At 34.7% G+C, this 14,526-nt stretch overlaps 1 pseudogene; it reads right to left on the bottom strand.

Annotated features, from left to right (window-relative positions):
* Positions 1–305: 305 nt before the first annotated feature.
* The window catches only part of LOC124075727 (developmentally-regulated GTP-binding protein 1-like), a 29,130-nt pseudogene continuing 14,909 nt past the window's right edge, over positions 306–14,526 (bottom strand).

Genomic DNA, 14,526 nt, shown 5'->3' with positions numbered 1-14,526 from the left:
ACTCATCACTGTGACGTGAAAATCTTGTTTATCTCTGTGAGCCACACTCTTAACAACTTTAACACATGAGCAGGTACTCTTTTTCTTTTTTCTCTTTGCACAAAGCCAATAAGCCAGATCTTTTATACAGTTCAACATAGAAGGTGACACCAAAATAAGGCAACTGAAGTTGCAGTTTGGGGGTCTCCATCTCCCACCTCTGTATTCTGATCCAGTGGCTACTAAAGACAGAAGGGGCGAAGTAGGGTGCTCACTCATGGAGAAAGCTGCTGTGGTTGGCTCCTGCAGATGAGAAGGAAAAGGTTTCATTTCCTCACAATCTGATTGACATCCTGGCCCTCCAATGTATGGTCTTTATCCACCTTCTGTAGATTGTATTTCACAGAGAGACCTTAGACCACAGCATTTTAAAATTCTTTGATAAGATTTTTGTGACTCTTCATGCAGAAAGCCTCCATGTGGTCCTGGTGTAAGGCAGTACTATTGGACATGTATAATCTGGTAACTGGCCTTTGGGTTTGGTGTAAATTCTCACTAGTTTCAAATAGTCCCAGCTTTTTTTCTAACACATCACCAAATTTCCCACAGTGATGGGTGGAGATGGCTACCCACTGAGGCACTTAATAGATGCTACCCAATCCTTCAATGGAGAGCTGATCAATCTTATTTAATACATAAATGCAGGGGATATAAACACAGTTTCATTCCATCACATCGATGAGGCCATTAGCTGTGGCATCACTACACAAAGTCCCAGTATGCTCTTCACAGTTTCAGCACCCAGCTCACCCTGAGGGAATGTAGCTGTGAGATTAATACCTCCTTAGTCATTCTTTTTAAAGCCAATGTTGGGAGGTTTATTATTCAAGTGAATACTAAAGCCTTCCAATTCTTCATTCTTCAATTACTTTTTTATGTCCTAAGGGTTTCAAGACATCCAGAACAATCAAGATCAAATTGCATGTTCAGGCCATTGCAGTGTCCTGATGGCTTCTATCTTTCCCCTCCCTGGCACCTTCAGTGATACCTGGGAGTTACAGAAGCTGTATTTTGGCACCTTTATATCTGATGACATAAGGTACAGCAGTCAGAGTAGTGAACTCATAGGTTGCCACTTCAGAATATACCCCAGATAGGTTACTCAATAGTGTTGACTTCCCCACAGATGGAAAACCCACAAACCCCCCAAATTTCCAGCATCACCAGTCTTGGCCATGTCACACCTTCTCCTAGACTACCACTACCACCACCTTTTGGAGTAAAGAGATCTCTTGAGCATCCCTAAGTAGTATGCTGTTGCTTTGTTATTTTGAGAATGCTCCATTTCAGTTTTGATCTCTGTGTTTTTTATTAAGGTGCGGCTCTTGGTGGCAAGTCCAGCAGTGTGGCGTGGGGATGGGCCAGGGTGGCCAGGATCAAGTACTTTTGGTCTCTAATAATTAGCCCCATACCTCAGATGGTTCCAAAATTGAATGAGAAAAAAAATACAGGATGAGTTTAATAAATGATAAAATGTGAGCTAACCCTTCCATCTTTGTATGGAGTGAGATTAGGTTTAACAAGAATACTTTTATATCAAACACCTTAAAGGTAACACACTTGAAAAGACTAATTTTTAAGTGTGTTTAAATTACTAATTTCCTTTATTAAATAACTAAACGAGGAGCAAGAGTACCATTTAGCACATATTGAATAGTAAACATTTTTATCACCTCATTAACTAGACAACCTAAGAAACACAATTTATGTCTTTTTTTTGCCATGAAACTGAATGTAAATAATATTTTTTTCTAAAGGGATTGAAATATTAAAGAATAAGTGATAGTCTTGTCTGCTACTAAAATGTCTTAAAAATATTCCAAATAAACAAGAAAGAGTTCTCAATTCTACTGTCACTTGGTAAGTATCAAGGGTCCATCGTGAACAAATTCTTTAGCATCTCTCTGTATCAGTTTATTTAAAATAAAATAAACTAATGATAGTAACTATTTCATCATGAGAATTAAACTTTTAAGGTAAAGTGATATAAGCAATGCCTGACACATTGTAAACCTTTGACTAATTTAGTCATCATCATCATTAGCCATGGGCATGCTATATCTTAAGGACACCAGGGGCATTTGGCTTTCCCACCTGTAACATTCCATAAAGACGCGGGAGTCAGGTTGGCAAGAAAATAGGTTAATTCACAGCCAGGTTTGAGGAATATAGAAAATAGCTTTTTTGTGTGTGTCAAATTGGCATCTTCAGGGGCTCAGGGACACATAAACCTTTTATAAGAGAAGAGGAGGCACAGTGGAACAAAAGGCAGGAAATAATGGAAGTAGATTTAGCTAGGCTGTGTGAGAGAATACGTCATCCTTAATTTTCTCGTGTCTGTCCCCAGTGTGAGGAAATGAAAGCAGTTATCAGGAAATTGCTTTTAATTTCAAAGGGGATCTGTTTCATTATGTGTGATTTTAATAGAAAAGAAAATTATTTACATATGATATATATTATGCATGTACATTCTTCTTTCAACTGTCCCATCCCTTTGACCAAATATTTGAAAGAGGATTCTAATACACAAACAGAAATCACAGCAGGGACTTCAGGATAAAGAAGGGCATGAAAGCATGATAAGCAACATATCTTTCAATATGCATATTGAAATCCAAAAAAAAATAGTAAAATGGCAAATTATGAGCTGCACAAATATTATGGAATTAGAAGCAATATATGCTATGCCACTAGACCTGATAATGGTCTATAAAAGAGTGACTGGTAAAAGAAGAAGAATTAAAATATTCTTTTGGAGCAAAGAATAACACTGGAGGTTGGCAGAGTATTGAAAGCATTTGGAAGGTTGAATTTTGTAGGGTTGAGTGTTCTGTAAATGCTTTGCAACACAGACCGCTGGCTCTCCACACACAAAGGACAGTGATTTTTAGCGTGTTCCTACTTTCATGATGTGAATGTTTCCATAATAGCCTATTTTGAGCTACCAACATGCTACTGCCAAAGATGGAGTCAGGAATAGATGTACATCACCTGCTCTCCAGAGCCTTCTGTGCAACACCCATGACATCTCTTCTCTGAGAAAGCAAAAGGAGAATAGAGAAGCACAGGGGTTTTGGGGAAATATGGGGCAAAAGGAAATGTTTTTGGTCAACAGCCACATATCCTTTCCCTTTGCCTAGTCTTAGGAAGTCTTCAGAAAGCTCTTTGAATCTCAGCCTTTCTTGTTAGGTAGGTTAGTCAGCCATGAACAGTTGGGTAGAGGGAAGGACAAGAAAGGGCATTAACTTTCAGGGAAGACATAATAGACATATGCATTAAGAAAAATCCATGAGTCACAAAACAGACCAGAGGGAGCTTTATCAGGCAGGCAAACATCTAAAGAGTGGGAACTAGGATATCCAATCTCCCCCCAACCCATAAATAATTATAATCCCTTGGGGGAGGTAGTACTTATAACCAATGGAACATTATCCAAGCAGAAAAACTTCAGGAAAATGTGGCCTGGTATGTCAGAACCTCCCAGAGTCACAGTTAATTATAATCTCTTAAGGGAACTGCTGGTACTAGATCATGTTGCTCTCTCTCTTGTGACCAGGTTGCCAGGACCTTCTCTTATCAACAAACCACCCCTGTTATTAGGTCAGCACAACCCTCTCAGGTAATTTACTAAGGAGTATACCAACAGATAATTACCACTTATTGGGGTACAAGAGAATAGAACAAGGACAAAGAAAGACTAGAGGGAATGGTGTTTCAGAAACAAAGTTAGAAAAGTGTGAGGGAGCCAGAATGAGACCAGATGAGGTAAGAGGAAAGCTGTGTGGATGGTATCACATGGGATGATTATTTCCATCTCAGTGGAAAAGGAGGAAGGGGTCAATTTGAAGAAATGTTGCTGATGTTCTAGAAAGATAGTATTAGATATTGTGCATTGAATTGATCAATAGAAAGACCATTGATAATCTTTTGTTGGAATGGTGATTCTAAATATAATTTGGGATGGTCCAAAGGAAAATGGGAAGGGTATTGGTTTTCTATTATTGTGGAATAAATCACCATAAACTTAGTGAATTAAAGCAACATCTATTTATTAGTTCATGGTACTCTAGATAAAATATCTGGCATGGCATGACTATCAGCCAGTACATGTTTTAATCTGCAGCTTCTACTAAACTCACATGGTTGTGGCAAAATTCACTTCATATGGTTTGGGGCTGAAGTCCCTGTTTCCTTACTGGCTATCAGCTAACAACTTCGATTAACTCCTTAAGGCTAACTGCATTCCTTTCCATGTGTCTTGTCCTTCTTCAAAGCCACAGGTTAAGATAAGAATCTCCTTTTTGTTTGGGGGTAGTGGTGCATGCCTGTAATTCCAGCAGCTCAGGAGGCTGAGGCAGGAGGATTGCAAGTTCAAAGCTAGCCTCAGCAATTTAGCAAGTTCCTAAGTAATTTAGAGAGATCTGTCTCAAAATAAAAAATAAAGAAGGCTGAGGATGTGGGGATGTGGCTCAGTGGTTAAGTGCCTCTGGGTTCAATCTCTTGTACCCAAAACAAACAAACAAAAATTCATGTAAGTGTTCTGGCTTACCTGAACTGTCTACCTATTTTAACATTAATTATGCCATATAATAACCTAATTAATATAGAAACAAATCCATCCCATTTGTAGTTCCAGGGATTATGGAAGTTGTATATGCCAGAGGGCCAGGGAAACTTGGGGCCATGCTAGAACTGTACGTACCAACATAAAGTTTGGATACATGGAATATAGCTGCCTTTTGAGAGAAATATTTTGCCTATGAAAAGAATAGAACAATAGGATAATGTAAAATAAACTGGGTCAAAGGAATATATATATTTTTGTTTAGGTACAATGGATTTAATTCTGGGGCACTGAACCACTGAGCCACATCATCCCCAGCCATATTTTGTATTTTATTTATAGACAGGGACTCACTGAGTTGCTTAGCTCCTCTCTGTTGCTGAGGATGACTCTGAACTCTTTTTTTTTTAATTCTTTTAAATTTTAACTTGTTATATATGACAGCAGATGCATTACAATTCATATTACACATATATAGCACATTTTTTCATATCTCTGATTGTACACAAAGTAGAGTCACATCCTTCGTGTCTTCATACAGATACTTAGGGTAATGATGTCCATCTCATTCCACCATATTTCCTACCCCCATAACCTCTCTCTTCCCCTCCTTCCCCTTTGCCTGATCTAGATTTCATCTAATCTTCCCATGCCTCCCCCTCCCCCCCAACCACATTATGAATCAGCATCCTTAAATCAGATAAAACATTCAGCATTTGTTTAGCATTGTATTCTCCAACTCCATCCATTTATCTGCAAATGCCATAATTTTATTCTCTTTTAATGCTGAATAATATTCCATTGTCTATATATATACCACATTTTTTTAATCCATTCTTACCCTTCAGCATCTAGGATGATTCTATAGTTTAGCTATTGTGCTGCTATAAACATTGATGTGACTGTGTCGTTGCAGAATGCTGTTTTTAAGTCCTTTGGGTATAGACCGAGAAGTGGGATAGCTGGGTCAAATGGTGGTTCCATTCTAAATTTTCCAAGGATTCTACATAGTGCTTTCCATTGGCTGTACCAATTTGCAGTCTCACTAGCAATGTATGAGTGTGTCTTTTTCCCCCACATCCTCACCAACACTTATTGTTGTTTATATTCTTAAAAACTGCCATTCTGACTGGAGTGCGATGAAATCTTAGAGTAGTTTTGATTTGCATTTCTCTAATTGCTAGAGATGTCGACACTTTTTCATATATTTGTTGATTGTCTGTATATCTTCTTAATCCTCCAGTCTCAACCTCCTGAGCCACTGGGATTATAGGTGTGCCTGTAATTACACAGCACCTGGCCAAAGAAGGGTATTTTTAAGATGGAGGAAATTAAACAGTTCATATGATGATGAGAATAATCCAAAAAGAGAGAAGCTGATGTTTCTGGAGAGGAATGAACTGTTATAATTATATCCTCAAGTAGGCCTAAAGGATAGGATCTCTGGGATGTGTGAAGGCCTTGGTCTTACTCAGGAGCCTGGAATGAGCATATCTTTTGAAATAAAAGAGGATTCTTAATTGTTTTGCTCAGAAATGGCAGGAATTTTCTTCTGTTGTTTTCCTTCTTCTTCTTTCTCTCAAGTAAAATAGAGACTTTTGATGAAAATGAGTATGGGAATATGGTGATGAGGGGTTGAGGGGAGTATATAAGGTCTTAAAATGGAGTGTATGAAAGTCAATATATAAGATGATCATGAAGATAATTTTACAAAGTATATTATTTCTATAAAGATGTAAAAACATTTATGCTATTGAAATAAATTTTATATTAAAAATGATAGATGGAAGAGGAAGAAAGGGAAGAAAAAGTGTATACACATACCTATGCATTCATTCGACAGAATATTATTTTTTCTTCACAATGTTATTGGCACAATAAAATAAATAAAATACTGTCATAGAGTGAAGGGTTAAGAAGGGTCTTGTAAACTTTCACTGAAACAGAGGGACAATTATAAGAAGAGTTTTGAAGAATGATAAGACTTAGCCTGCCTAGAAGACTTCAGAGAAAAGTTACATTTGAGATACACAGCCATTGTGACGTGTGGCGCTTATTAAACGTAATAAGAGGAAGCCCTCATGCACCAAGTGTGGAAGCTCTTTCTGGCTCTGCAGAGCCTGGTGAATGGCACTTCCTTATTTGTTTTGGGCTATCTCTATAGAGGGGCATGGCCAGCTTCATTTTGCTTATGTGGTAGTTACTGAAATAGCAGGAAATGGTGTGAACCCTAATGCACTGTCGATCCCTTGAGGACCTGAGTCTGTGCATTCCTGGTCCTATGAAACTGAGTGAAATTGGTTGAATTTTCTGAAATTCCTGTTAGTGGAAAAACTACTACAGAAGTATGTGGGACAGGAAAGAGATTTTTAAGGGCACAGTATGTATATTAAGTTGTGAGCTAAGTGATTTACCAAAATATCGGTTCATAATGTTGGCAGTGTCTTCAGTGCTTCTTCTCAGTTTTTAAAATTTTATATTGAGATAAAGTATCACAGTTTTAACCATTTAAAAATAGACAATTTACCACCATTTGACCCAGCTATTGCCCTTCTCGGACTATTCCCTGAAGACCTTAAAAGAGCGTACTACAGGGATACTGCTACATCGATGTTCATAGCAGCACAATTCACAATAGCTAGACTGTGGAACCAACCCAGATGCCCTTCAATAGATGAATGGATAAAAAAAAAATGTGGCATTTATACACCATGGAGTATTACACAGCACTAAAAAATGACAAAATCATGGAATTTGCAGGGAAATGGATGGCACTAGAGCAGATTATGCTTAGTGAAGCTAGCCAATCCCTAAAAAACAAATACCAAATGTCTTCTTTGATATAATGAGAGCAACTAAGAAAAGAGCAGGGAGGAAGAGCAGGGAGAAAAGATTAACATTAAACAGATACATGAGGTGGGAGGGAAAGGGAGAGAAAAGGGAAATTGCATGGTAATGGAGGGAGACCCTCATTGTTATACAAAATTACATATAAGAGGTTGTGAGGGGAATGGGAAAATAAACAAGGAGAGAAATGAATTACAGTAGATGGGGTAGAGAGAGAAGAATGGGAGGGGAGGGGAGGGGAGATAGTAGAGGATAGGAAAGGTAGCAGAGTACAACAGTTACTAATAGGGCATTATGTAAAAATGTGGATGTGTAACCGATATGATTCTGCAATCTGTATTTGGGGTAAAATTGGGAGTTCATAACCAACTTGAATCTAATGTATGAAATATGATATGTCAAGAGCTTTGTAATGTTTTGAACAACCAATAAAAAAAATAAAAAAGTAGACAATTTAGTGTATTTTAGTATATTCACAATGTTATGCAACCATAACTGCTGTGTAATTCCTGAACATGTTTATGGTCCCCCAAATATACCTTGTACCTATTAAGAACTTCCTTCTCATTCTCTTCCCTCCCCTGAAAATTTGGCAACCACTAATTTGTGTCTGGATTTTCCTATTCTGTATATTTTATGCAAATGAATAACCGAAAAATAAATAGTATCTAACTCAAAAAAAAAAAAGAAATACACAGTTCTTTAAAAAAAAGTAAGGGATTTTTTTTCTAATAAAAATGAAGTATTAAATTTTGTTATCCATAATTTTGAAGAAAAAATACTTTTGGGAAGAAAATTACAATAGAGTAAATGGAGTAGATTAGGATAGAATAAATCAGAATAAACTATGGGACTAGTCTGTGCACTGATGCTTCATTTGTAGGTCAACCAGTAAATGATCTTCCTCATCTAAACTATATACTGGTCCTAAAAAATAACATCATTCCTAAGCATGTCCTTGAAGAAAACATACAATCCTAGTAATAGAAATTCATTTAACTAATATGAAACAATTAATTTCATGATTATTTTAGTAACACTCAGACTTTTAAACTTTTAGTCTTATTTTACTAAGAATCAAACACTTTAGATTAAGTAAAATATACAAAAATTATTTCTAAGCAAATTACTTATAAATAAAATGCTAAGTATTACAAAGTTTACTCTTGTTTTTTGTGAACTAGGCTAACTGAAATATGAGCAGAAAATAGTCATTTCTTTCACAATAATTGTTCATGAAAATTGAATAACTATATGATTAACTTCATTTTAACAATGTAAATTGAAGGGTTGCGTGTAGCTTAGTAGTATAGGCTTGTGTAGCATGTTAGAAACCCTGGATTTGATCCTCAGAATTGCAAAAATAAAAATAATAAATAAGTAACCATTTAAAAAATCTAGTTCATGGTTATTAGACTGTACATTTTTATTGTTTTTAGAGATTATATAACTATTTTCTTACATTTTTTATTTAGAAAAAGGTATTAACAATAAACAGGATTTATACACATTGCCAAGAACCCTATTTTCCTGTTCATTGAGTGCTTCCATAAAAGTAAAGAATTGTTTTAGCACCCTGGAAGTCTTCAACTTTAAACCAGAAAAAAATAAAATAAAATAAAAATTTAACATCTGAGGTATGGTGTTGTTTTTTAGATCTGGATAATATTATAATATTGAAAAAAATATCAAGTAAATGTCACTGTAAAAATTGGGCTGATGATTCTACTAACAATTCAGAAAAGAACTTCAGGATTACTTTTTCTTATTGTAACAGTTGACTTCCTGGAAAACAAGAATAGAAAAAAAGACCACAGATCCCATTCTCATATACTCTTGAATCCCCATTAATTAATTCCATTTCAAATAAGAACAATATGTGAGTATTTAACACATACATATCTTTTTCACTTAAGGAAAGTGATCCTAATATTTTTTTCTAGAATGATATTTACTCAAAGAGCATCAGCACAATACAGAACTAATCAGAGATTTTAGTCATATTGTTTTAAAAAGCAGCATAATAAAATCTATAAAAACCACCATTTATTAGAAATAATAACATTTGTACATTTTAACGTTTTAATTAAAATCATTATAATGAATTGAAGTAAAATGTAGTACATGTGATCATGTAATACTTCAGAAAAAGGAGATCTGAAAATGTCTTAACGCCAGATTAAAAACATATATGCATATATGTATATGTACTCTAATGTGCATGTGCCATCAAAACTATAGGCTAAAATCATCATAAAAATGTAAGGGCCAATCAACTTCAAAAATATATGTAAAGCATTATTAATAAGTACTGATGGTATTTTGTGAATGCCCTCCCTCACCCACACCCCCACAAACTAAGCCTCAAAAACCAATTAGGTATAAAACCTGAACAAGCAAACTACTTGATATGGGGATTGTTATTAATGAATAAAGAAGTATAAATTAAAACGATGTATTTAGTTACCAATGTATTATCAAATATTACTTAACACTGTAAAACCCAATGTATGAAGTAGGAGTCCTCAAAAATTACTACTCAAAAATTGGTTAATTTGGAATGTTAAAAATGTTACTACATTTTTACCCAGGACTTATTTTTAAAGGAATTTTATTTAAATATAATAAAATATTTTGGGAATGGAATACAGTCTAAAAACAAGTCATTTATGCTTCATAATCAACTTTTATGACTACCCAGAAGGTAATTTTATAAAATGTATTTAATAATTTTGTGCATGAAATAAAATCTATTGGTGGGGAATTTTTTACTTATGGAGTCATGTCAACAATCATATTCTGGAGCATTTTGGATTTGCATTTTAATATTGGGGATACTAAACCTGTATATCAGTACAATATAGGAAACCCATTAAGAGCTTGTAGCTGATGATCATTTGGGATGACTGAAATCTAGTATAACAATATTGGACGAACTTAGCCCCTCAGTTATTTGATGTGGCTTACTCTAATAACCACATGCACCCATGTTAGTTATCTACTTTTGCCAGAGCTATATATCAATGTCAAAACCGGGCATCACAGAAGTCCATTCCTATTATAGGGAATTCAGACATCTTTGTTTCTAGCAGCGAACTCCTATCCTACTGTTTGCCTCTCTCTTCTATCATACAATTTTCTTTGATCTCATGAAAACCATGAGAAAACCTTGATTTGTTTTCCCCCAATAGTTACATCCTGTATTCTTTGTTTTTCCTCATCAGCTTAATTTCATGCATCAGTGCCTGACAGCATCATCTCACTTGTTACCTGGATGTTCTGTCATTGTAATGGAATAGCATAATGTTTCACAAGGATGAATTCAGCCGGTCACAACCTCCATAGAAATAGAGGGAAGGTAAATACTGCTGGAGACATTTGCATTTATCTAGGCCACTTCAAATTCACAGTATCCTCCCCCAGAGGGTACTTCAATCCTTCCAGGAAAGCCTTTCTAATTCCCTATTCAGCTGGCTCCCACTATCTACAGCCCTGCTTTCACTTTTGAATAGTAATTCTGTTTGTTTACTGACTACATGATACCTGCTCTTAAGATAAAACTAAGCTCACTGTATTTCCCCATTAAGTCAGGATGAGCAGCTGCTCCTAATATATATTCTGTGGAGAAGACAAACTTCCTTTATCACAGTACATTTTCCTTTACTGATATTGACTATTTTCTTGCTTGTCTGGTATGAGCATGAAAAATGTTACAGAACCAAGTCATGTGAAGTAAAATAATTTAGCATGGTATCATTTTAATAGCTATGTAAGTTGTGATCCCACCAAGCAGGGAAAATGTGGGGAAAAAATTAAAAACAGCAAAACTATAGATGCTCAAATGAGAAAAGAGAATCAAAAGATTATAAAAAAATGACATGAAGGACTCTCTAAAAGTACAATACTGGATCTTTATAGACATAAGAATCACAAATGTTAAAAAGAACCAAAGAAATGCAAATGAAGAAGTCAAGGGCAGCAGTAAAAGTTTTAGTGGGAGTTCAGACTTTTGAATAAAGACTCAAAAAATATTAGATGATATGGCTTACCTTAGGACATGAAGATCATTTGTAATTTTTTCAGTTTTTTTTGGTTTATTTATCCAACAAACATTAGATTCTGCTTGTTCCTATTGAGTCAGACAAAATATAAATCCTGTGATGTGTCGAGAATTTTTAATGATTTGTATGAAATCTACACACTAACAGAAAACAGTCTAATTTTGATGAATTTGGATGAGAATTATTCACATGGTGTTACATATATTTGAAATCAATATTTATAACAAATATGGAAATTGTAAATTAAATCATGTCCTTAGAAATAATGTTATTTTTATTATTTGTAGGTATAATCTCTATATTTTATTTTATATTTTAAATATAATTAATGCTTAATAAAAATTTGCACAATAGAGACAGTACCTGATTTGTTTTGAGTTCCCAATATAAAGTTTTAATTTAGTGAGTGATTTTTTATTTCTAATTTTATATTGGAATTTGTAACATTTTTACTAGGTCTATAAATGATAAGAAAGTATTTGTTGGATGATTTAAAGGCTAAAACACTAATTTTGTATTAAATTTATAAATAGTTTTTTTGAATATTGGCTTAAAGGGCCACTCCTACATTATTTTCTATAAATCAAAGCTTACCCAAAGAGCACAGATATCAACTGCTCGATCTTTGAAGATGAGGACATGCCTTTCTTATTATTTCCCCTGAAGGCAGTGGGCATCATGAGCCATTATAGTGAACATCCATTAAATATTTCTACAATGAATGATGAAAACAAATTATGTAATTGTTAGAATAAAGTTCAGTAATAACATTTAATTACATAAAAAATGCTGGTCAAACAAGCAAATAAGAAGAATGAATAGTATATATTTAAAGAATATAAACTTTAATTCTATAAATAGCACATATATGTGCATGCTCTTAAATGGTAACTAACCTTTGTTTCTTTTTTTAAATGAGGAATGCAGTCAGCAAAAACTCTCCTTTCTAAGTTACACAAAGTTTTCTCTCAAGAAGTGGAGGTGTAAATTGCCTTTGAAATAGACTTTTATTTAGGAAGAAAAATCACTTTAAAATGTCTCTGTAATTTCAGAAATGTAAAGGAAGTACTGTCTATTATTCATGGGGAAAATGTAAAAATCCCCATTTTTCTGTCTTTTTGATTATGTAAATTGCGTGTGGTTGAGTCTAAGATGAATCTCATCAGACATTGTTGTATTTGTTAAACTGAGAAAGAACTTTGATTTTAAATGGATTAATACAACACTGTGCCTATAGAATGTGGTTTGTTTTCATTTGTACACAGTGATGGAGATCTTCCAGAGAGGTCTTACAAAATGCCAAATGGACAAAAGACCCAATACATTTGGCCTGACTTTCTAGGTAGCTCAATCTGGAGTTGAGGTTGCTGACCAAATCTCAAGGTAATGTGAGTCTGAGTAACCTGAATGTATTCGGTTGTATACTGTGTTCTAGTATAATTGTTGTGATGAGTCCAGAGCCTAACGTCACAGTCTTGAATATCCACTGAAGGGCATAAGTATTTCCATTTCTAGTCATTCTGGAAAAGGAAAACTCTCAAAGAAACCAGGGTTCAGGAGACACACCATGAACTAGATGGTAGGTGGTAGGGTTGGGGAGGAGAAACTATTTCTTTCTGTGATTCATGCTTAGATCACATTCACTTCCCCAGCAGTGAGAAGGAGAGGGAGGTAGAAGGAACCATAAATATTCTGATTCAGTAAGTAGGCCTTCAAAGGTAGCCCAGAATGCATATCAGGCCCTCCTCCCATCTGCCTACCATCCTGTGATTCTAATGAAGAGAGCCTGTGAATTAGAAGAGATACTAAAAGAATAGAAAATTTGTCATGTTAAACTGAACACACAATTAGATAAGAAAAATAACTTAAAATTCATTATCTTGGTCATCTTCATTGTTTTTCTTCATTCTATGCTGAAAAAGTTAAAATCTGCTAGAGTACTATATAATCAAAAAATCATAAGACCACATACTTCCGTAAGAAATTGCTATCATATTACTGTGGTGAATTCATACTCAAAACCACTTGGATTTTTCATGATCAGTCTGGCCTTAGAGAATCAGACTATGACCAAATGAAATTCATTGCCTTCAGTTGATAGTTTAGGCTGAAATGTGAAACAATTGTCTTTACTGTCTCTCAATCATGGAGTAAGACATGCCAGTGGTACATGGGCCGAAAAAGACCATTGTCCACATATTTTTTGTTATTCACATGCATAGTTCATACTTCAACACTAATCTGTGAATAGGATATAATGGTTCAACTATGGGATACACAAACATTTACAATTTGACCAGCAATAGTTTTCTCTTGGTAACAAGCAGCTAGTTATTATCAATTTCGTTGTGTTATCTACTGTGTAAAAACAATTTTAAAACAAATAATTAACCTTTTTATTTTGACCATGTGTCATGGAAATAAAAATATTTCAGTGGTTTTCTTCAAATTAAATTATTAATTATTTATTTCAAATAAATAATTTTTACTTTTTAAAGAGAGTGGTCATCTACTTAGCTTTATTGCATGAAAATTTGTACTTTTCTCAGGAAAACAAAGGTAGGTCCAGATATTTGTAACTTTTACCACAGTCATATCTTACTTCAGTACAAGTTTCCCCCAAGGGAAAAACTTTATTAAAGGACAGGTCATTATTTATTTATATGATACTCCCACTTATGATCAGGAATGATCAATCTAGAATACAAGTATCTATTACAGAGTGAAGAATAAATTGCATTTTTCCTTTGGAATTTTAGGAGAAAACATTAGGTTATGCTGTATTTTGTGCCTTATGAACTCTAAAGTTGAAACTTAATGTAGAGTTTGATCTGAATTTAAAGCCATGGCAAACTAATTACGGGAAATAGAAATTGTGGGTAAGCAGAATAGATCAGCCATCAGTAGGTAAGGAAGGTGTGGAAGGAGAGAGAGAAAAAGAGAAGGGGGAATGTAATGCTAAAGAGATGGAGAAAGAGGAGAGAGAAGAGGAGGGAGTAAGAAATAGAAGGACCC

Source organism: Marmota monax, unplaced genomic scaffold (assembly GCF_021218885.2).
Source record: "Marmota monax isolate L192 unplaced genomic scaffold, Marmota_monax_Labrador192_F-V1.1 WCK01_AAM20220418_F8-fsc00036, whole genome shotgun sequence".
Classification (NCBI taxonomy): Eukaryota; Metazoa; Chordata; class Mammalia; order Rodentia; family Sciuridae; genus Marmota; species Marmota monax.
The sequence above is the reverse complement of the archived record's forward strand: the minus strand, read 5'-3'. Positions and strand labels throughout refer to the sequence as shown.